The 26303-nt window shown below is 39.9% G+C and overlaps 1 protein-coding gene across 1 annotated transcript in view; it reads right to left on the reverse strand.

Moving 5' to 3' along the window:
* MED27 (mediator complex subunit 27) overlaps window positions 1-26303 on the reverse strand; it is a 742931-nt gene that overhangs the window by 703774 nt on the left and 12854 nt on the right. The window lies entirely within an intron of this gene.

Here is a 26303-nt window from a genome sequence, read left to right on the forward strand (position 1 = left end):
CAGACTGCATGACTAATTACAGACCAGTATCCAACCTAATATTTCTGGGGAAAATAATTGAAAAAGTAGGGGCAACTCAACTGGATGCCCATCTATCACTCCTGAACATATTTGATCCTTTCCAGTCAGGCTTCAGATACCGCCACAGCACTGAAACAGCGCTAGCCCGAGTGCTAAATGATCTCCTCATGGCAAGAGACAAGGGTGATTACTCCATTCTATACTCCTGGATCTCTCGGCTGCATTTGACACCATTGACCATAGGATTCTAATAGAGCGCTTGCAGCACATCTGTGGTCTAGGGGGCACAGTCCTTAACTGGTTTAAATCTTTCCTCGCTGATAGATCACAGAGAGTAATATCAGGATCAAGCTCATCATCAGCACCAACAGAACTGGCCTGCTGAGTTCCACAAGGATCCATCCTGTCTCCCATACTATTCGCAATTTACTTACTACCACTGAGGGAAATCATTAACTGACATGGCCTAAGGTATCATTCTTACGCTGATGACACACAACTCTACTTCTTCTTTGCTCCAGATACTACAGACACAGCATGCCGCATAAACAGTTGCTTAACAGACCTCACATAATGGATGAATGCTAGCTGTCTCAAAGTGAACCCAGACAAAACAGAGTTACTCTTGGTGAGGGGACCCCAGGCATCAAAAAATATCCCATGATCACCCAACAAGCCTGGAGCTTGGAGGCTCTGAAATCGTTAGTTCAGCAAAGGTACGAAACCTCGGAGTGCTGATTGACGCTGGACTATCTTTTAAACAGCAAATTTCCTCCGTAATAAAATCTGCCTACTTTCATCTGAAAAACATAGCCAGGATACAACACTTAATTCCACCGGATGATATGCCAACATTAATCCATGCATTTGTATCCTCTAGGCTAGATTACTGCAATGCACTTTACTTGGGCCTCCCAAAAAAAGAACTCCATCGCCTTCAGACAGTACAAAACGCAGCAGCCAGACTACTGACCAATCAAACTCACTCCTGCCACATAACACCTGTTCTCCACTCCCTGCATTGGCTTCCAATTAAATGATGAACATATTTTAAAATTGGCCTGCTGACCTTTAAAGCCTTAAACAACCAAGGCCCACAGTACCTGAAAGAGCTCCTGACACCCTACATCCGATCACTTAGGTCACCCAACACATCCGTCCTCTCAGTGCCAAGAATAAGGACAAACTCAGGCTCCAGAGCATTCGGCCACGCTGCCCATACTTTCTGGAACTCTTTACCATGCGCAATCAAAGAGGCACCGTCCTTACAGACTTTTAAAAAAAAAGCTAAAGACCCACCTCTTCCATCAGGCATTCAGTCCGCTTATCTGACCTTCAGAAACTCCTAATTTTTATGTCTTATGTTGGTATATTTGTAAAGTGCTTTGAGTCTCACAGGGAGAAAAGCGCTATATAAATCGCAAATTATTATTATTATATATTATAATTTATGTCACAATACACAACATCAGCACACACATAATTTATGTCACACTACACACCATTAGCACACACACACACCTGCTTTATGTCACACTACAAAACATTAGCACACACACCTGATTTATGTCACACTACACATTAGCACACACACCTGAATAATGTCACACTACACATTAGCACACACACCTGATTTATGTCACACTACACATTAGCACACACACCTGATTTATGTCACACTACACATTAGCGCACACACACCAGATTTATGTCACACTACACATTAGCGCACACACACCTGATTTATGTCACACTACACATTAGCACACACCTGATTTATGTCACACTACACATTAGCACACACACCTGATTTCTATCAAACTACACATTAGCACACACACCTGATTTCTATCAAACTACACATCAGCACACACAACTGATTAATGTCACACTACACATTAGCACACACACCTGATTTATGTCACACTACATATTATCACACACACCTGATTTATGTCACACTACACATTAGCGCACACACCTGATTTATGTCACACTACACATTAGCACACACACCTGAATAATGTCACACTACACATTAGCGCACACACCTGATTTATGTCACTACACATTAGCACACACACACCTGATTTATGTCACACTACATATTAGCACACACCTGATTTAAGTCACACTACACATTAGCACACACACCTGAATAATGTCACACTACACATTAGCACACACACACCTGATTTATGTCACACTAAACATTAGCACACACACCTGATTTATGTCACACTACACATTAGCACACGCACCTGAATAATGTCACACTACACATTAGCACACACACCTGATTTATGTCACACTACACATTAGCACACACCTTATTTATGTCATCAGTGTGCACACCAGATTTATGTAATGCTACATGGAGTGCCACTACTACACATTAGCACACACACCTGATTTATGTCACACTACACATTAGCACACACACCTGATTTATGTCACACTACACATTAGCACACACACACCTGATTTATGTCACACTACATATTAGCACACACACCTGATTTATGTCACACTACACATTAGCACACACACCTGAATAATGTCACACTACACATTAGCACACACACCTGATTTATGTCACACTACACATTAGCACACACACCTGATTTATGTCACACTACACATTAGCACACACACCTGAATAATGTCACACTACACATTAGCACACACACCTGAATAATGTCACACTACACATTAGCACACACACCTGAATAATGTCACACTACACATTAGCACACACACCTGATTTATGTCACACTACACATTAGCACACACACCTGATTTATGTCACACTACATATTAGCACACACACCTGAATAATGTCACACTACACATTAGCACACACACCTGATTTATGTCACACTACACATTAGCACACACACCTGATTTATGTCACACTACACATTAGCACACACACCTGAATAATGTCACACTACACATTAGCACACACACCTGATTTATGTCACACTACACATTAGCACACACACCTGATTTATGTCACACTACACATTAGCACACACACCTGAATAATGTCACACTACACATTAGCACACACACCTGATTTATGTCACACTACACATTAGCACACACACCTGATTTATGTCACACTACACATTAGCACACACACACCTGATTTATGTCACACTACATATTAGCACACACACCTGAATAATGTCACACTACACATTAGCGCACACACCTGATTTATGTCACACTACACATTAGCACACACACCTGAATAATGTCACACTACACATTAGCACACACACCTGATTTATGTCACACTACACATTAGCACACACACCTGAATAATGTCACACTACACATTAGCACACACACCTGAATAATGTCACACTACACATTAGCACACACACCTGATTTATGTCACACTACACATTAGCACACACACCTGATTTATGTCACACTACACATTAGCACACACACCTGATTTATGTCACACTACACATTAGCACACACACCTGAATAATGTCACACTACACATTAGCACACACACCTGATTTATGTCACACTACACATTAGCACACACCTTATTTATGTCATCAGTGTGCACACCAGATTTATGTCATGCTACATGGAGTGCCACTACTACACATTAGCACACACACCTGAATAATGTCACACTACACATTAGCACACACACCTGATTTATGTCACACTACACATTAGCACACACACCTGATTTATGTCACACTACACATTAGCACACACACCTGATTTATGTCACACTACACATTAGCACACACACCTGAATAATGTCACACTACACATTAGCACACACACCTGATTTATGTCACACTACACATTAGCACACACACCTGATTTATGTCACACTACACATTAGCACACACACACCTGATTTATGTCACACTACATATTAGCACACACACCTGAATAATGTCACACTACACATTAGCGCACACACCTGATTTATGTCACACTACACATTAGCACACACACCTGAATAATGTCACACTACACATTAGCACACACACCTGATTTATGTCACACTACACATTAGCACACACACCTGAATAATGTCACACTACACATTAGCACACACACCTGAATAATGTCACACTACACATTAGCACACACACCTGATTTATGTCACTACACATTAGCACACACCTTATTTATGTCATCAGTGTGCACACCAGATTTATGTAATGCTACATGGAGTGTCACTACTACACATTAGCACACACACCTGATTTATGTCACACTACACATTAGCACACACACCTGATTTATGTCACACTACACATTAGCACACACACACCTGATTTATGTCACACTACATATTAGCACACACACCTGATTTATGTCACACTACACATTAGCACACACACCTGAATAATGTCACACTACACATTAGCACACACACCTGATTTATGTCACACTACACATTAGCACACACACCTGATTTATGTCACACTACACATTAGCACACACACCTGATTTATGTCACACTACACATTAGCACACACACCTGAATAATGTCACACTACACATTAGCACACACACCTGATTTATGTCACACTACACATTAGCACACACACCTGATTTATGTCACACTACACATTAGCACACACACCTGAATAATGTCACACTACACATTAGCACACACACCTGATTTATGTCACACTACACATTAGCACACACACCTGATTTATGTCACACTACACATTAGCACACACACCTGATTTATGTCACACTACATATTAGCACACACACCTGAATAATGTCACACTACACATTAGCACACACACCTGATTTATGTCACACTACACATTAGCACACACACCTGATTTATGTCACACTACACATTAGCACACACACCTGAATAATGTCACACTACACATTAGCACACACACCTGATTTATGTCACACTACACATTAGCACACACACCTGATTTATGTCACACTACACATTAGCACACACACCTGAATAATGTCACACTACACATTAGCACACACACCTGATTTATGTCACACTACACATTAGCACACACACCTGATTTATGTCACACTACACATTAGCACACACACACCTGATTTATGTCACACTACATATTAGCACACACACCTGAATAATGTCACACTACACATTAGCGCACACACCTGATTTATGTCACACTACACATTAGCACACACACCTGAATAATGTCACACTACACATTAGCACACACACCTGATTTATGTCACACTACACATTAGCACACACACCTGAATAATGTCACACTACACATTAGCACACACACCTGAATAATGTCACACTACACATTAGCACACACACCTGATTTATGTCACACTACACATTAGCACACACACCTGATTTATGTCACACTACACATTAGCACACACACCTGATTTATGTCACACTACACATTAGCACACACACCTGAATAATGTCACACTACACATTAGCACACACACCTGATTTATGTCACACTACACATTAGCACACACCTTATTTATGTCATCAGTGTGCACACCAGATTTATGTCATGCTACATGGAGTGCCACTACTACACATTAGCACACACACCTGAATAATGTCACACTACACATTAGCACACACACCTGATTTATGTCACACTACACATTAGCACACACACCTGATTTATGTCACACTACACATTAGCACACACCTTATTTATGTCATCAGTGTGCACACCAGATTTATGTCATGCTACATTGAGTGCCACTACTACACATTAGCACACACACCTGAATAATGTCACACTACACATTAGCACACACACCTGAATAATGTCAGACTACACATTAGCACACACACCTGATTTATGTCACACTACACATTAGCACACACACCTGAATAATGTCAGACTACACATTAGCACACACACCTGATTTATGTCACACTACACATTAGCACACACCTTATTTATGTCATCAGTGTGCACACCAGATTTATGTCATGCTACATTGAGTGCCACTACTACACATTAGCACACACACCTGAATAATGTCACACTACACATTAGCACACACACCTGATTTATGTCACACTACACATTAGCACACACCTTATTTATGTCATCAGTGTGCACACCAGATTTATGTCATGCTACATGGAGTGCCACTACTACACATTAGCACACACACCTGAATAATGTCACACTACACATTAGCACACACACCTGATTTATGTCACACTACACATTAGCACACACACCTGATTTATGTCACACTACACATTAGCACACACACCTGATTTATGTCACACTACACATTAGCACACACTTTATTTATGTCAGCAGTGTGCACACCAGATTTATGTCATGCTACATGGAGTGCCACTTATAACCATGAGATTATGTTGGAATCTACAAAAGCAAAAGTCGTACCCATCCTGCATAAGACCACCAAGGCATAAATACATGCTATAAAATCACAGGAACAGATAAATGGCAGACAGACAGGCGTACAGCCAGCAGGATAAAAACCGTTTGATAGAGCTGGAAAGTGCCCTGCTGCTGGCACATGATTCTACACCCAGGTAGAACATAAAGACCCTGCTTCCTAAACCCTAATCATTAGGATGTGGCAAAACCTGGCAGCAGAAAGCAGTGCTGGTCCTGATATCACATGGAACACACAGAATAGCTCTTGTTAAGAAAAAAATGACTTTCTTCCTAGAAATAAATTCTCTTGACAGAACAGGACAAGCCAGTGTTTCTCAGGGAGAATTTCTAGGAGGAAGGAGCCTTTGGCTACATGCCCTGGTGGCAAGTGTTCTGCCAAGCCTGTAACTCAGTTAGATGGGCACTGCTGCAGTTAAACTACATTAAAGTCTAAACACTTGAGCGTTTCCAGCAATTAAAACTAATGTTCCCTGGAACAAGCAGAGTATTTTACAGTCAAGGGAGGAGGTGAGATTAGACTCACTGCACACTACTGAAGTGTTACATTTCATTTTATTGCTGTTAAATACATTTGTAGTTAATCAATAAAATGCTCTTAAAAGGGACAGCAACACCAAAAATGTTATTGTTTAAATAGATAGATAATCCCTTTATTACCTATTCCCCAGTTTTGCATAACTAACACGGTTATATTAATATACTTTTTACCTCTGTGATTACCTTGTATCTAAGTCTCTGCAGACTGCCCCCTTATCTCAGTTATATTAATATACTTTTTACCTCTGTGATTACCTTGTATCTAAGCCTCTGCAGACTGCTCCTTATCTCAGTTATATTAATATACTTTTTACCTCTGTAATTACCTTGTATCTAAGCCTCTGCAGACTGCTCCTTATCTCAGTTATATTAATATACTTTTTACCTCTGTGATTACCTTGTATCTAAGTCTCTGCAGACTGCCCCCTTATCTCAGTTATATTAATATACTTTTTACCTCTGTGATTACCTTGTATCTAAGCCTCTGCAGGCTGCTCCTTATCTCAGTTATATTAATATACTTTTTACCTCTGTGATTACCTTGTTACTAACACTTTAAGGGACAAAACTGAGCACTTTAGTGTACGGAACTACCCAGTGGGTAAATGAAATTTGCAATGGTAAAAAAGATACTTTTTTAAACAATACAATAAAAATGTTGAAATAAATTAAAAATAATAATAAAAGTTTCTAAATATTGTGTGACTCCTTATAAAGGATAGCTATACCAAAACTAATAGAAATGCATAGGTCTCCAAATATATGGAAAGCACACATAAATAGCCCGTCACATAATAATAAAAACGTAAGTGAAATAGCTTATCGTTCCTATTGATCACAAACCAGATAGTACCCACGTGATCAGACGGTTTGTATCGACAGCATAGACACCAATTATTCCACGCAATCTCTTGGAAACAGTTTTTGAGTGAGGGAAGAGGGAGACAGCTAGCAGTTTTTACCAGGACTACTGTTCTGATTTGATGTGAGAGTGCAACTTTTATTGTTTTTAGAGAAGTGATCTACTGTTATTTATTAAACCTTGAATTGGAGTTGTGCTGTCTCTTTCTATTGTTTCACTACATTACCTTGTATCTAAGCCTCTGCAGACTGCCTCCTTATCTCAGATCTTGTGATAGACTTGCATTTTAGCCAATCAGTGCTGACTTTAAATACCTCCACAGGAGTGAGCACCATGTTATCTATATGGCACACATGAACAAATAGTGCACGTTATTAGGTATTCATAGCCAGACTGTGAGATAAGAGGTGGACTGCAGAGTCTTAGAAATTAGCCTATAAGCCAACCTAGGTTTAGCCTTTAACCAAAAATAACAAGAGAAAAAAGCACATTTTATTGTAAAAGTAAATTGTTAAGTTGCTTACAATGACATACCCTATCTGAATCATGAAAGTTTCATTTGGACTTTACTATCCCTTTAAGATTGATGATTTCTCCTTAGATTCCTATTGATTGCCTGCAAAGCTGGGCTTTTGTACAACTGTTTATGAAAATAAGCAATGTCATACAAGTAAATGTCAAATATCCTCTCATCAACTGCAGAGACAATGTCAGCATGCAACATTTCCATAAAATGCATAGGGGAATACAGCTCTGATTTTATATTTATTTTTTTATAAGAAAGCCCAAGTTAGTTACATATTTAAAAAAAAAACACATCTTAATATATGATTTGGGATTAAAATGAAAATACATAATTAACAAAACCTATTTAGCTATTTGGTTCTTAAAGAATATTAATCACTGAATAAAAGAGGATTTAGAATTCTGAGAATACCATTCACTACAAACCACTAGGGAACCTGAAAACATTAGCGATTTTACAATGTGTGCGCATCTGTCAAGATAAGTGTCAATAAAGCAGTTAGGCACAAATCTTACACAACTTCACTATAGTTTTTTTTAACACAAGTACTAAAATAGTCTGAGGTTTCTCCAGTTTTAATTGGTGTGAATACCAGCAGGGGAAAAACTCGTACTTATCATAAACAAGATGCACCAGCCACCACGCAAGCAAATCCATCCCACACCAACTTCTGAAAGACACCTGGGACTTCATGCAAATCATTTTTCCTGGGGCAAATTCAACACGGCCAGACAAACCTTAACTAAATCATGTAGTGCAGCAAGCGGTTGCCCTCAAAAATGTTTCCAAGGACTCTTCAAAGCCGAGACAGCAAAACTTCTAGTCTTCATTGAGAAGACATTTACAAGGACAAAGAAATTCAAGCACAGCGTGGAGATTATTTTACTAAGTTATAATGTACAATAAAACAGGGTCTAACAAATCTCAGGGGCCACAGTCCTACGGTTTTTACTACTCTGCACGTATGTACAAAGTGACGTGTCAGTGTGCTTTGCTCCACCATTTTTTGTCTGGTTTCTCAGTTTGATATCATATAAAATGCTACACTGACAGCTAGGTACTCGGCAAAAACATTAAAAAAAAACATTTACAGTCGATGTGTCATGCAGAGAAACAGATGTATACTTCCAAGGAAAAGTATTGAGAACAAAAACTAATACAGTATTCGATCCTGAATGTTCTATATTTGTTCAAAATATGTTTTAATGAAATAAAGTGGTTTATATTTCTAAAGAAATGCCTGTATAATTGACAATTTATTTTATGTGGCACAGACTTATGGGCAGAATATAAACATTACTGCTGCTTTAAGAGGTTTTTTTTTGCTTTATTCCCTTTAACGGATTCAGAAGTCCTGTTTGTTTTATGAATCTTTAGACTTTTTTGCTGTAAGCAAATAGAACTTGTTTGTGGGGTTGTTTACATGTCTGAGTAAGAGATGTTTGCGTATGTCTATGTTTACGACAGCCAAAATGTGTCAGATACATGTGGTGCATATGATTTCACCTTGAATGATTTTATTATGTGACTAATAAAGGCACTGCTGTAAATACAGATGGCTTGCAGGCATATTTTTCTTTTTATTATAGCCGTATAGAGCCTGGCTAGTGCAAGTATTATAGTTGCATAGATAAAGGGCTAGATATATGGAACAGTCAATGCCCATCTGGGTTGCCGGCGTGCTCAGGTCAGCCTGCAAATGATACTTATGAAGCAGCAGTTTAAACCTCTGCTTCTTGAAAGGGCATTAAATACTAAATCCATTTTATTAGCATTGTATTGAGGTTATTCCCAGCCTCCATCATGGGTGCCGCCATATTGAAATCTAGCTTTCACTACATTCCAGTGCTGATGTGTTTGCACATGTGCAGTAACTCTCATTCCGATACCTGCTGTGTAACACTAGATGCCATAACTGCAGCACCATGATTAGAGGGAGGTGCATAACATGTATTTAGTGTTTACTGTCCCTTAAAACCTTCTCCACCAACTCAGAGGTGGCGGATTAATCACTCCAGTCTGATCAAACCAAAAAAGACTGACAAGCCCTGCTCTCTGGTTGCACAAGACACTATTTGTGCAATAGTAAATATGGGCCTCAGGTTGCAATCCCAAACTGACAGGTTCACAATAATAAACTTGTCTCAAAATGTTGTTAGAAACTGCTTTCAAATAACATAACACAATGCATAATAACAAAACACAATGCACCAATGTAGCCACCAATCAGCAAGCGCTAACCAGGGTGCTGAACCAAAAATGGTCCGGCTCCTAAGCTTTACATTCATGCATTTCAAATAAAGATACCAAGAGAATGAAAAGAGTCCACGGCTTCATCCTTACTGTTGGGAAATACAACACCTGGCCACCAGGAGGAGGCAAAGACACCCCAGCCAAAGGCTTAAATATCCCTCCCACTTCCTCATTACCCCAGTCATTCTGCCAAGGGAACAAGGAAAAGTAGGAGAAACATTAGGGTATAAATGGTGCCAGAAGAATAAAATAGAGAAATGCCCATAGACAAGAAAAAACAGGCGGGGGCCTGGACTCTCCCTATGCGGAAGGAAAGGAATTTATCATGTAAGCATAAATTATGTTTTCCTTCCTAAGATAGGGAGAGTCCACAGTTTCATTCCTTACTATAAAACTATACCCAAGCTCCAGAGGACACTGAATAAATAACGGGAGGGAACAAAAAGGAAGAGGCGGACCCTATTCTGAGGGCACCACAGCCTGCAAAACGTTTTCTCTCGAAAGCCGCTTCAGCCGAAGCAAAAACATCAAACTTGTAAAATTTTGAAAAAGTATGTGAGGAGGACCAGGTAGCCCCCTTACAAATCTGATCCATAGAGGCCTCGTTCTTAAAGGCCCAAGAGGAAGCCACTGCTCTAGTGGAATGAGCCGTTGTCCACTCAGGAGGATGATGTCCCGCTGTCTTGTAAGCTAAGCGGATGACACTCCTTAACAAAAAAAGATAGGGAAGTCGAAGTAGCCTTCTGCCCCTTATAGACAACAAACAAGGAGGAAGATTGTCTAAACTCCTTAGTAGCCTTAAAGGGACAATGAACGCAAAATGTTTTCTTTTGTGATTCAGATAGAGCATGCAAATATAAGCAACTTTCTAATTTACTCCTATTATCAATTTTTCTTCTTTCTCTTGCTATCTTTATTTCAAAAAGAAGGCATCTAAGCTTTTTTTTGCTTCAGCCCTCTGGACAGCAGTTTTTTATTGGTGGATGAATTTATCCACCAGTCAGCAAGAACAACCCAGGTTGTTCACCAAAAATGGGCCGGCATCTAAACTTACATTCTTGCATTTCAAATAAAGATACCAAGAAACTGAAGAAAATTTGGTAATAGGAGTAAATTAGAAAGTTGCTTAAAATTGCATGCTCTATCTGAATCACGAAAGAAAAAAATTTGGGTACAGTGTCCCTTTAAGATAGAACTTCAAGGCACGAACCACATCCAAATTGTGAAGTAAGCGTTCCTTCGATGGAGGAGGATTAGGACACAAGGAAGGAACCACAATCTCCTGATTAATGTTGCCTAATGTACCTAATTTAGTACGTAAAACTGCCTTATCTGCATGAAAAATCAGATAAGGGGGATCACATTGCAAAGCAGAGATCTTAGAAACTCTGCGCATAGAGGCAATAGCCAATAAAAAGAGAACCTTCCAATATAACAATTGAATGTCAAAGGAAAGCAGAGGCTCAAACGGAACCTGTTGCAAAACTATAAGAAAAAGATTTAGGCTCAAAGGAGGAGCACCAGATCTAAACACAGGTCTGATCCTAATTAGAGCCTTAACAAAGGACTGCACGTCTGGAAGCTCAGCAAGTCTCTTGTGCAATAAAACCAACAGGGCCAAATTCTGTCCCCTCAGGGAACTAGCAGAAAGGCCCTTCTCCAGCCCAACCTGGAGAAAAGATAAGATACTGGCAACCTTAACTCTGTGCCAGGAAAAAAACACGCTCTTCCCACCAGAATAAGTAGGCCCTCCACACCTTGTGGTAGATACGCAGAGTAAATGGTTTACGAGCTTGAATAAGAGTATCAATGGCACTCTCAGAGAAACCTCTCTTGGCTAAGACTAAGCGTTCAATCTCCACGCAGTCAGCCTCAGAGAATCTAGATTTTGATGAACAAATGGACCTTGTATCAGCAGGTCTCTGCGACAAGATAACTTCCACGGGGGAGATGAGGACATCAATACTAGATGCGGGCCACCACTCGAGGAAGAAGCTGTAATGGAGGAAAAAGATATATGAGTTTGAACCTCCAGGGCACTGCTAGTGCATCTATTAGATCCGCTTGGAGATCCCTCAACCTCAACCCGTACCCGAGTAGCTTGATATTGAGACGGGACACCATGAGATCCATCTCCGGCGTCCCCCACTTGCTGCATATCTCTGCAAACACCTCGGGATGGAGAGACCAATCCCCTGGAAGGAAGGATTGCCTGCTGAGAAAATCTTTCTCCCAGTTGTCCACACCCAGAATGTGGATCATTGACAGCGAACAGCTGTGGCCTCCGCCCACTCCAGAATCTGAGATACTTACTTCATCGCCAAGGAACTTCTCGTTCCCCCCTGATGGTCGATGTAAACCACCAAGGTTATTTTATCTGATTGGAATCTGATAAACTGGGATAAAACCAGAAGTGGCCAAGCCTTCAAGGCCTTGAAGATTGCCCATAGTTCCAAAATATTGATCGGGAGTCCACAACCCCGGTGCCTTCCTGGCACCCCAAACAGCTCCCCATCCAGAAAGGCTTGCGTCCATAGTCACAATCTCCCAGGATGGTCTTAAGAAGCATGTCCCTCGGGACAGATGATCTGGACAGAGGCACCAAGAGAGCAATTCTCTCGACCGGCTGTCTAATACAATCTGTTGAGATAGATCTGAATAATCACCATTGCACTGCCTCAGCATGCACAGTTGTAAAGGTCTGAGACGGAACCTGGCAAAAGGAATGATGTCCATGCTGGTCACAATGAGACCAATCACCTCCATACACTGAGCCACAGAGGGACTCAAGGAAGTCCGGAGGGCAAACAAGCCGAAATTAGATTGCAACATCTCTGGTCTGTTAGAAATATCCTCATGGATATGGAGTCTATTATAGTACCCAGGAATTTCACCCTGGTACTTGGGATAAGAGAACTCTTTTCCAAGTTTATCTTCCATCCATGTGATCGAAGAATACTGAGAAGGGACTCTGAAAATTCTTCCACAAGACGAAAGGATGGTGCTCGCACCAGAATATCATCCAAGTATGGGGCTACTGCAATACCCTGAGTTCTGGCAATGGCTAGAAGAGCCCCCAGAACCTTAGTAAAGATTCTTGGAGCAGTAGCTAGGCCAAACGGAAGGGCAATGAACCGGAAGTGCTCCCTGTGTTTCCTGTGAATTGGAACATGAAGGAAAGCGTCCTTCAGATCTAATGTGGTCATAAACTGGCCTTCCTGAATTAAAGGAAGAATGTACCTTATCGTCTCTATCTTGAAGGGACACTGAGAAATTTGTTTAAGCACTTTAGGTACAGAATTGGGCGGAAGGTTCCCGCCTTCTTTGGGACCACGAAAAGGTTTGAATAAAACCCTAAACCTCTTTCTTCGATGGGCAGCAGGACAACAACTCCTGAGGAGGATAGATCCAGAATGCACCCTAGAAAGGCATCGCTCTTTTCAGGTCTGGTAGACAGATTCGAGAGAAGGAATCTGCCCCTTGGCAGGTGAGATTTTAAGCCTATCTTGTATCCCTGAGATACCACCTCCAGGACCCACAGATCCTGTACGTCCTTGAACCAGGCGTCTGAAAAAAGAGACAGTCTGCCCCCTGCACGATCTGATCCTGGATTGGGGGCCGACCCTTCATGCTGATATGTTTTTAGCGGGCTTCTTATTCTTCTTGGATTTATTCTAGGACTGAGAAGGCTTCCAAGTACTCTTGGGTTGCTCAGCTTGGAGGAGGATTGTTGTCGTTGGGATTTGTCAGAACGAAAATTAGAATATTGTCTTCCCTTAGACTTGTTCTTCTTATCTTGCGGTAGGAAGGCACCCTTGCCTCTGGTAGCCGTAGAAATAATGGAGTCCAGGCCTGGACCAAATAAAATATTTCCCTTGAAGGGAAGAGAAAGGAGTCTGGACTTAGAAGTCATATCCTCAGACCAAGACTTCAACCAGAGCGCCCGGCGGGCTAGGTCCGCAAAGCCAGAGGACTTTGTATTTAGGTGAATAATTTGCATGTTCGCAACACAGATAAAAGAATTAGCAATTCTCAGAGCTTTAATTCTGTCTTGAATACCCTTGAGGGTTCCGGCAACAGCGGCGACTGCAGCCGCCGGTTTTAACAAAAATCCTGCATGTTGAAACTTCTTTCTCAGAAAGGTTTCCATTTTCTTATCCATCGGCTCTCTGAACGAAGAACTATCCTCAAGAGGTATAGTAGTACATTTAGCAAGCCTAGAGATAGCACAATCCACATTAGGAATGAATCCCCACAAATCCAGTTGAGAGTCCGGGACCAGGAACAACTTTTTAAAAGTAGACGAGGGGGGAAAAAGGAAGAACCAATTCTTTCCCATTCGTTTTTAATAATGTTCCCCATCTTAACCGGCACAGGAAAAGTCAAAAGGAACTTTCCTGTTTTCGTAAACGCTGTCTAATTTAGGTATCATAGGTTCTTCAGGCGGCGAGACCTCTGGAACCTCTAACGTAGACAGAACCTCCTTTAATAAAAAAACGCAAGTGCTCAATTTAAAATATTGATGACTCTGGGTCAGGAAAGCCATGTTTAACCTTTCTCTTGCATTTGTTAGAGTGAGGTAATGCACTGAGGGCTGCAGACACCGCCGTTTGTAACTGCATGGCAAAGTCCGCAGGAAGAAGCCCCCCTCCGGATGGAGGATTAGATGTGCTACGGGTAACTGCATGTGGAGTGGATAATGTAGCAAGGGTAGTAATCTCACGGGACACAGAGTCCTGAGAGGTAGACGGCTCAGAGGGACAAAGAGCCTTAGCAGGCTTGTCTCCCTTCTTAGACTTTATAACAGTGTTAAGGCATGTGGAACATCATTGAGTAGGCGGGAAAACCACGGCCTCCTCACAATATAAACAGGTATGATTTATTACAGAAGGAGTACCCTCTAACATGTCAAAGTCCTCGATAGCTCAGGTTATACCCACAGAAGGACACAAATAAAAAAACTTTTTTATTATAGAAAACTGCACCTTTATACTCCCAATGGCTGGGGCACTTACCACCTCCTATACCCAGGCAGAGAAGAGAAAACACTCTCCTCAGGTTCATGTCTCAGCCGGAATGGAGGAAATGAACAGAGACCACACCCGGTCACATGGAGTGCAAGACAGTTATTACAAGTACAGCAAGTAATAGGAGCTGTGCAACACTTTCAAAAACGAAAGTGAAACTTAAGTGAAACCTGTTTGTTCCAACCTAAAACACACAGTCTATCAGCCCAAGAAAAAGATCACACAAAGCAGCATGTAAATAATTAATAAACTGATTAACCCTAACTGTTCAATAAACCCCCTTCAGAGGATATTAACCCTGGATCCTATCAAGGTATAAAGGAGCCACACTGTGACCCTGTTATAGTGTTTTATGTGTAAACATTGAAATAATCTTATCTCCAGGATCCATGCTGTGGAACAGAACACAGCCTCTCAAGTGTGACAGCCTTATAGCAGCGCTCCTGATATGGACTTGAGTGAGAGAAAGCAGGCAGTGAAACTCGTCAACACTGATTGCTTAGGAGCTGTTAGCAGTAGTCTGGATGGTTTCATAGAAAAACTTTCCATGCATCTCCAGACTAACTTTCATCAATACTCTCACTGAGTGGTTGACATGACTACTTAAAACTCCAGTCCTATCTCGAAGGGCAGATACCCTTTTTCAGGACTCTCCGAATCTTCTGACACTTCTCTGTCACCTCCTAACGTGACAAAAGGCAAAGAATGACTGGGGTAATGAGGAAGTGGGAGGGATATTTAAACCTTTGGCTGGGGTGTCTTTGCCTCCTCCTGGTGGCCAGGTTTTGTATTTTGCAACAGTAAGGAATGAAGCCGTGGACTCTCCCTATCTTAAGGAGGAAAAATTGATAAGAGGAGTAAATTAGAAAGTTGCTTAAAATTGCTGCTCGATCTGAATCATGAAAAAATAAATGTGGGTTTCATATCCTTTTGAGTAATATATCACTGCAATGCTGAGAACTGATGGCGTGTAGCGTCTATTAGCCAGACAAGAGCATTTGTGTACAGATCTATGTAGCACAATCCAATATGTAAAGAGCCAGGCATTACATGCTATAAGCAGTGACCCTGTGGTTGGCTCCTGATCATTGTAAAAAGCTTTTAGTTACCCCCCTCCCCTCTTCCAGCCCCCAGTCTCGCTCCTCATCTCCCCTTTTATTCATGCTCTCTCACCAACTATCTGTAATGAGTTATATTTTCCCTTATGTAAAATTATGGGCACCCATGGTTTATATCAATATACAGACATTTGTAGAATGGTATAACAAACCGACTGAAAATGGTAGAACAACAATCAGAAAATAATTAGAATAAGGTACTCCCCTTAGAGTAAACCGCAGCCATCCCTCAAGTTTTTCCCAGCCAGACTGTCAGACAGATATTGTGTTCGGTGAGTATCCTGTAACTTAACCTGTGAGTATACTGCACTTATATATCTCATAGTGTATACATACGTCCTGGAAGTTTCTTACTGCTAGTGTAACAGGGGAGTCTTACTTTCGGGAAACAGAGGAGTTCTATGCTTATGAGCTGGAGAGGATTCAGCACGTTTGACAAAGAAGCACCCCTGGTTTAGCATGTAACCCACTGACAATCAAAATATGTATTCTTGTGGCAGAAAGTGGAAACAAAGTATCAACATAAATCTACCAATGTCACAATCCTGTACGTCCCTTCTCCCATCTGATTTTTGGTCAAATAAAGTACAAAAACTTAGGAACGGCAATGCACTACTGGGAGTTAGCTGAGGACTGGTGGTTACACACATCTCTTGTCATTGGCTAACTAGATGTGTTCAGCAAGCTCCGAGTAGTGCACTGCTGCTCGGGAACTGACCTTAATTATGTGTTTAACCCCTTGGTAGGGGTTAAACACACTGTTTTATACAAGCTATAGTGCAATAATAAAATACCCTAACATATTAGTGTGTTTACTTTGTGCACTTTTATGTCCTGTAAACACCAAACCCTAAATTGCACATGCATTAATAGAGCACAGCAAGAAATCCTGACACAGCTGGATTGTCCTATAACGTCTCTTTCCAACTTTAGTGAAAACAAATCCTGAGCTTGGTTAACGATAGACCCATCTAGGAAACTCATTTACATGTAAAACATACATAATCAGTTCCATAAGCCAGAGCTTGCAAATCTCATGAATCAGGGAACCGTGGTTCCTAATATTTTACCGCTGTGTCTCACCATACAATTTATTCTGCATCTTAACCACTTCTTTGGTGGTCAAAATGATTTAAACATGAACCTCACTACATTGATTCACTGATAAACTCCAAAAGCATTAGGACTTGGCAAAAGTAATGTGAGATAGAGAACAAATTAGCTACAGATGAGATAGTGATGCTGATGTAGACAATATACAATGAGTGTATATATATAATTTAAATAGGTAACTTTATAGAATGATATATCTATACACAATAGAAGCATTGACTTACAGTCACTGTCTTTGCCTATACGGTACTGCTACATCCTGTCCTAAAGAGCACAGAACAGGCACAGTCTGTGCTTGGTTCCTCTACTAGTCAGGCACATAGGGCTTTTACAGATCATTTCCCGACCTTCAGGGATGCCCTTCTGAAATCTTGTGTGTGTTTATTTACCCTGCCTGCCACAGGGTTACTCAAGCAAGCAGTAATGTAAGAATTAGCAGAAGGAGGGAGAGAGGAGATGCCCTCGTTGCAGCTCATCAAATATACAAGAAGCAGCCCACAAAGGTGAGGGGGGATCGCGGGAGACAGATTAATAATTGACAAGGAAAAAAGTAAAAATTAAGGAACAGCAAAAAACAGCTGCCACTTATCCTAAGAGAGAGCACACACTGTGATAGGACGAAGGGAGCATCAGCTCCCACCAACGGCTGTAGGGAGCCACACACAGCACTTCCAGGATTTTATTTTAATATCTCAAGTCAGTCCTTGTTCACTTACATATAGAAGCAGTTAACCCACTACCCTACATAATCATGCCAGTTTACTTTTGTATCAAGGACATGCAATTCTCCCAAGCATTTTATTTCCTTTCTGTATTAGTCTGTCACCATCAGGCTTTTATTTATTTTTATAAAAACATATATCAGCAATTAGGCACTGCACTAGGTCTGCACACACAATAAAATTATATATATATATATATATATATATATATATATATATATACACACACACACACAGAGTATATATCAGCAATTAGGCACTGCAAAAGGTCTGCACACACAATAAAATTTATATATATATATATATATATATATATATATATATATATATATATACACACACACACACACACACACAGAGTATATATCAGCAATTAGGTACTGCACTAGGTCTGCACACACAATAAATTTTTATATATATGCACACACACACACACAGAGTATATATCAGCAATTAGGCACTGCACTAGGTCTGCACACACAATAAAATTATATACACACACGCACAGAGTATATATCAGCAATTAGGCACTGCACTAGATCTGCACACACAATAAATATATATATATATATATATATATATATATATATATATATATATATATCCACACACATACACATACATGTATATACACACACAGTATATATCAGCACATAGGTACTGCACTGCAAAAGGTCTGCACACATAAATGTTTTTATATATAAATAAATACGTACAGTATATATCAGAACGTAGGCATGGCACGGCAAAAGGTCTGTACACACAATAAATGTTTAATATATGCACAGTATATATCAGAATGTAGGCATGGCACGGTCTGTGCACACAATAAATGTTTTATATATGCACAGTATATATCATCAATTAGGCACTGCATTAGGTCTTGCACACACAGTAAATGTTATATATATGCACAGTATATATCAGCACAACGTCTGTACACGCAATAAATGTTTATATCAGCACGTATGCACTGCACGGCAAAATGTCTGCACACACAATAACTGTTTATTAGGACTGCAACTAACGATTATTTTCATAATCGATTAATCGGATGATTATTTTTTTGACAAATCAGATTTAAAAAAAAAAAATCCTATATTAAAAGGGACAGCCAACAGCAGAATTTTTGTTGTTTTAAAAAGGTAGATATTCCCTTTATTACCCATTACCCAGTTTTGCACAATCAACACTGTTATAGAAATACACGTTTTACCTCTGTAATTACCTTGTATCTAAGCCTCTGCAGACTGCCCCCTTATTTCAGTTCTTTTGACAGACTTGCATCTTAGCCAATCAGTGCTCAATCCAGGGTAACTTCATGTGTGTGAGCTCAATGTTATCTATATAATACACATGAACTATCGCCCTCTAGTGGTGAAGAATTGTCAAAATGCATTCACATAAGAGGCGGCTTTCAAGGTCTAAGAAATTAGCATAGGAGCCTACCTAGGTTTAGCTTTCAACTAAGAATGCCAAGAGAATAAAGCAAATTTGATGATAAAAGTAAATTGGAAAGTTGTTAAACTTTCATGATTCAGATAAAACATGTCATTTTAATTTTAGACTTGGCTGTCCCTTTAAAATAAAATTGACATAAAAGGGGTACATCTATTATATATATATATATATATATATATATATATAGTTTTCCGGTACAGGAAGTCTGTTCAAAAATGAAATGAATAGGGTATATAAAGGTACATAGGGTATATAGGGCACATAGGGTATATATGGTACATAGGGTATATAGGGCACATAGGGTATATAAAGTATATAGGGTACATAGGGTATATAAGGTATATAGGGTACATAGGGTATATAAAGGTATATAGGGTACATAGGGTATATAAGGTATATAGGGTACATAGGGTATATAAGGTATATAGGGTACATAGGGTATATAAGTGTGAATCTTTCCTTTGGGACATCATGTCGGTGTTGTCTCTGTTCTGAATGCTGGGGGACATGTGATAAAGATGCCAGTTGGGCATCGAAACGTCATGGACTTTCCCTTATTTTAATCCTATGTATCTGTACTGAATAAAAGTTATTACCTACTGAAAATCCAGTGAGTGCAGGCTTTATATTGAAAAACAGACGGTTGCACCCTGGTTGTTGCAAGGACAGGCGACTGAGCCATTATCTGTACTCTGCAACTAGAGTATTACACCTGGGAACATGTGCAAGATCTCCAGAGTACTATAGCAATGATGAAGCTTGTGATTTTAAAACAACTTTTCAATTTACTTCTATTAACCAGTTTATTTTGTTCTCTTGGTATCCTTTGCTGAAAAGCATATCTAGATAGGTTCAGGTGCTGCTGATTGGTGGCTTATCAAATATGCCTTATGTTATTGGCTCACCCAGTGGGCTCCATTTATTATGCAGCGGATGATACTTCAGGGCCCCAACGAACCTGAAACGGAAGTTAAGAAGCAGCCGTGGTAAGACCGCTGCTTCTTAACTTGTCTGCCACCTATTAGGTGGCGGACTGAAATCATCCCCATCCGATCTGCTAGCGGCCAATTGGCCACAAGTGAGCAGGGGGCGGCACTGCTCAAGCATTTCACCAGTAATGCTTGTGCAATGTTAAATGCCAACAGCATAGCGAGGTTGAGCAGACATGATTCGCTACAGCGAATCGTGTCCGCTCAACCATTAATAAATCTACTCCAATTAGTTCAGCTAGCTACCAGTAGTAAATTGCTGCTTCTTCAACAAAGGACGCCAAGAGTAAAAAGCAAATTGGATAATAGAAGTTGCCTGGAAAATTGTTTGAAATTTAGTTCTCTATCTGGATCCTGAAAGAATAATTGTGTGCTTCATGTCCCTTTAATAACATTATCACATTATATAGTGAAGCTCTGAAACATAAAAACGTGTTATTGGCCAGGGCTCAAAATCTAGGTGCCACCCCACAAGTTTAGGAGCCATCCTTATGTGTTGTTTGGGGGCTACACCCCCTATCTGCCCACCATGTTACTGACAGCGCTGGCTGGCATTGCATTAACTCCCTGACCCCATCTCTTTGTGTAGTGTCATTGGTAAGGAGGGCTTTGCCAAAGTTTCATTTGTATTTCACAGCTGCAAGGCCTTGAAAAAAACCATCAGAACAAGGTGACATTTTAGGTTCAGCTGGTGGCAGGGGGAAGTGGGGGGGCCCCAATGAGTGTCTTGAAGGCACTAAACCAGGGTGCCAGGGTCTAAGTCTAATGCGCCTGCATTTGTCAAGTCCTGTTATGGGCAGTTTGTGATTTATTTATTTTTCCTGAAACTTATAAAGGACAGGGAAAACTATTTTTTTTTCTTTCACGATTTAGAAAAAGCATGCAATTTTAAACAACTATCCAATGTACTTCTATCCAATTTCCTTCATTCTCTTGATATTCTTTGTTAAAAAGCCTCTCTCAACAGACTCAGTAGCTGCTGATTGGTGGCTGCACCCATGTGCATTGCTGTTTCTTCAACAAAGGATATCTGAAGAACAAAGCAAATGAAATAGTAGAAGAAAATCGGAATGTTGTTTAAATGTGTATTCTCTATCTGAATCATGAAAGAAATATTTTGGGTTTCATGTCCCTTTAATGTTACCATAACGCAACAGCAATACTACAAATAAAAACAAAATGTAAACTCTATAAGTATCCTTGTAGGTAACGCACACTATAGAAATGATTCATACACACTAAATAAAATAAACTGCCCCTCTGCTACTTACAGGTCTACTTTGCTTTAACACTTTCATTTGTATTCTAAAATGTAGTGCGACCATATTATGAAATAAATCCTTCCTTGAAATATGTTGAACAAAATATGAAGTGTCTAGACACTCACACGGACTCTCTGCACCAACAGAAGCAAAAGGGAAAAAAAATTCAATTTAGAATTTTGAAAGACTAGAAAATGATAGAACAATCTATAAAGATGAATCTGAGATTGCACCAGCACTCGTCGTCAGATAAATCAATCACTGACCCTCCTTCTTAGCAGATTACTGCAGTAAGCAAAAAAAATTAGTGGGATAGAAACATTATGTACAGTTTATTAAAGAACGACTGATACTCTCTATGCTGGTGACAGAAAGAACCAAAAGAGGTCAACATTAAATAGAATATCTGCTGCATAGAGAGTCATTACACACACAACAAAGTCATCAGTCAGCGAGAACACGGAGGTGCTAGGTGTGCAGAATATAAATGGTAAAAAACAGAACGTAGGGGTCAGGAAGCAATGCTGTAATGTACAAAGTGTGCAGGGTTACCTGAGAGCAAACAGACATACGGGCTGTGTGTGCGGCACCTGAAGAGTGGCAGTGTCAAGTCTATGCTTCTGTGGTGAATAAACCTTTAGCATACATTTTTGGGAATGTCACTGCACACCAGTACTGAAAAGGTTTCCTGTTTCAGCTAATGAGATCTGCAGCACTATAAACTGCTTTTCTAGTTAGTGATAAAGTCATAAAGATAGGCTCTACTACTAAAATTGCACAAATAACCATTTCAGACCATGCCCCAATCCTATTGGTGATCCCTATCTGTGGTAAAATGCACCCCTCACGGCGTTTTTTTTTCCCTAAATTTTTATCACGCGATTTAAAGTTTAAAAACTGGCTAATGAATAAAATGAATGAATTTTTCTCTTTAAATATGGGCTCAGTAAATAATCCAATTTCTTTATGGGAAGCGGGTAAAGCCGTAATGAGGGGTGAGATTATTGCATATATGGTCAAATTAAAAAAGAAAACCAATCTTAGACAAATTCAAACACTCAAAGCCTTGACCAATTCCTATAACAAATATTTATCTTATCCCACCCCTCTAAATTGGAGACAATATTCTAATGCCAAGAGAGAGAGAGATACTTTACTGATCCATAATACGGCCCAAGCCGATTTAAGATCCAAAGCAAAGTTCTATCGCCATGGAGACAAGGCCGGTAAATTTCTGGCTAGTCTATATAAGAATGTACAAGGGAACTCTTCAATTGACTCATTGCTCGAATCTGACTCTCTGATTACAGATTCGAAAGAAATATTAGAAACTTTCTCGGATTACTATAAAGGAATTTATTCCTTTAGGGAATCTGATATGGTAGCTTCAAGAGGATTCTGGGAAGGCCTGGACCACCCAGTTCTTACGGAAGAGGCAGTAAACAAAATTAACATTCCCATATCGGATCAAGAGATCCTTCAAGCCATTAAGGAACTTCGACCAGACAAAGCCCCTGGGCCGGACTCATTGCCCAATGAGTTCTATAAGTTACTGGCATCGACTGTTTCCCCACACTTAAAAACGCTCTTTAATTACTTCTACATAGAAAAGAATCCTATTCCAACATCCTTCTCTGCCTCTACGACCTCACTGATCTTAAAACAAGGTAAAAATCCTCTAAAAAAGGAGGCTTATCGGCCTATAGCCTTACTAAACTCTGACTACAAGCTACTGACTTCGATTTTAGCTAAAAGACTTCAGAGTGAGATTGGGCCTCTCATTAACGAGGACCAGGCGGGGTTTTTAAACAAACGCAACTTAACAGCTAAAATTAGAGAACTCTTTCTGATCCTTGACTATTTTAATAACTCGGTGGAAACACCATCTCAAGATCAAGTGGATCTGGCAGTAATAGCCTTAGACGCAGAGAAGGCGTTTGACTCGGTACATCATCGGCATATTTTGTCTTCCTTACTATCTTTTGGTTTTAAGGATAACTTTGTATATTTTATTAAAAATCTCTGTGAAAATTCTTCAACCAAGCTTTCTATTAATCAGCTAGAATCTGGCCCAATTAAACTCCAAAGGGGCACCAGACAAGGCTGCCCCTTATCTCCTTTGCTCTTTGATCTAGCCATTGAGCCTCTTGCTCTTAAAATAAGAAAAGATCTTCAAGGTATTAGGATAGGCTCAATGGAACAAAAAATTGCTTTGTATGCCGATGATGTACTGGTCTACGTCTCAAACACTAGTTCCAATATCCCCAAATTACTTTCGATTACAAACTCCTTTGGAGCCTTCACGGGTTATAAAATTAATCTGACTAAATCAGAATTAATGTGGATTAGGAAAAGTGAGACATCTATGACTGACCTACCTTTTAATGAGGTTATATCCCACTTCAGATATTTAGGCATTAATGTCTCTCCCAACCCGCGAGAGTGGTATGATCTTAATATCTCTCCAGCTCTACTTAAGGCAAAGGAACATATGAAAAATTGGCAAAATTTCCCCCTCTCATTGACGGGCCGAATTGCCCTTTTCAAGATGGTCCTCCTTCCCAAGATCCTCTTCCCTCTACAAAATGTACCAGTAATCTTGAAAACTAAAGATTGGAAGAGCCTGTGTAGGGCCCTTCGGTACTTTCTGTGGAGATGCAAAAGGCCCCGAATTTCGATCCCTAGATTGCATTTGCCCAGGAGATACGGTGGTATGGCTTTGCCAGACCTTAGTAGCTACAGCTTGGTCTTCTTAGCTCGAACTGTGATAGATTGGCTATTAAATAAGAATTATTTCACGAATAACACCCTTGAAATGAGCGTATTATATCCTTATAAACCTACAGCGTTAATCCACTGCCCACTACACCTGATTCCTAAGGAAGTGAAACGCCTTAGTTCTATATACACAGTTTTACAAGCTTGGAGAAAATTAGGACATAAATTAAATATAGACCTATCTATTCCGAGATTTCAAGGACTATGCGGTAACCCGGAATTTCAAAGAGGCACCCAATCGCAGGTCTTTCAGAGATGGAATAACCTCGGACTGACTTATCTCACACAATTTATAAATCAGGAGGCCGGTCTAATTAAAACTTTTGAGACCTTAAAACAGGAATTCGAACTAAGCAACAAAGATTTCTTTGCGTACCTACAGGCTAGGCACTATCTCTTCTCGCTTATTAGTAAATATGGCTGGTCCTGGTCTTGGGGGAAATTAGATAACTGGCCTATTCTGGTTAAAAATAATATATTCTCCATCTCAACTTGGTACAATTTATTGGTCAGCCAGAAAGGTGAATCTAATCTGGAGTATATAACGCAAAAATGGAATTCTTTATCGCAAGATCTAGACATAGACCCCAACCAGGTTGAAGAATCTATAGTCACAATAACACAAACTACTTTGTCTGCCAGCTGGAGGGAATCACATGTTAAGCTTTTATATAGAACCTATTATACCCCGCTTAAGGGATTTAAATGGCACAACTTTAACTTCAATTTGTGTCCAAAATGTTCCCTCCCAGCGGCGGACTTAGTTCATATGATTTGGACCTGTCCTCGATTAATGCAGTTTTGGAGAAAATTAGAATTTTGGCTTACTAGGGTGTTGAAGATCTCGCCCTTCTCTCTCTCCCTGGCAGAAGTAATTTTTTTTGTTGAAACCCCGTCCACTCATAACTCCAAAAAAATAATAAATATGACAATCCTGGCTGCAAGGAATTTAATTTTCAATAAATGGCGAAGCATCTCAATTCCGAGTATATCAGAAGTCAAAAATTACATGAAAAAGCAATGTCTTATTGAGCAGCTAGACATAACTCTGGCTTCCGAAAGAGATATAACTCTCTTTTTTCAGAAATGGTCTAGATTCATCAAAATCTTCCCTCAGAAAGAAATAGATATCTTAATATACCCCCTTAGAAATACAGAAACAGTTTTATTAGGATGTTGGTAAGGAAGGCTCTCCCCTTTTTTTTT

This window comes from Bombina bombina, chromosome 12 (genome assembly GCF_027579735.1).
Source record: "Bombina bombina isolate aBomBom1 chromosome 12, aBomBom1.pri, whole genome shotgun sequence".
Lineage (NCBI taxonomy): Eukaryota > Metazoa > Chordata > Amphibia > Anura > Bombinatoridae > Bombina > Bombina bombina.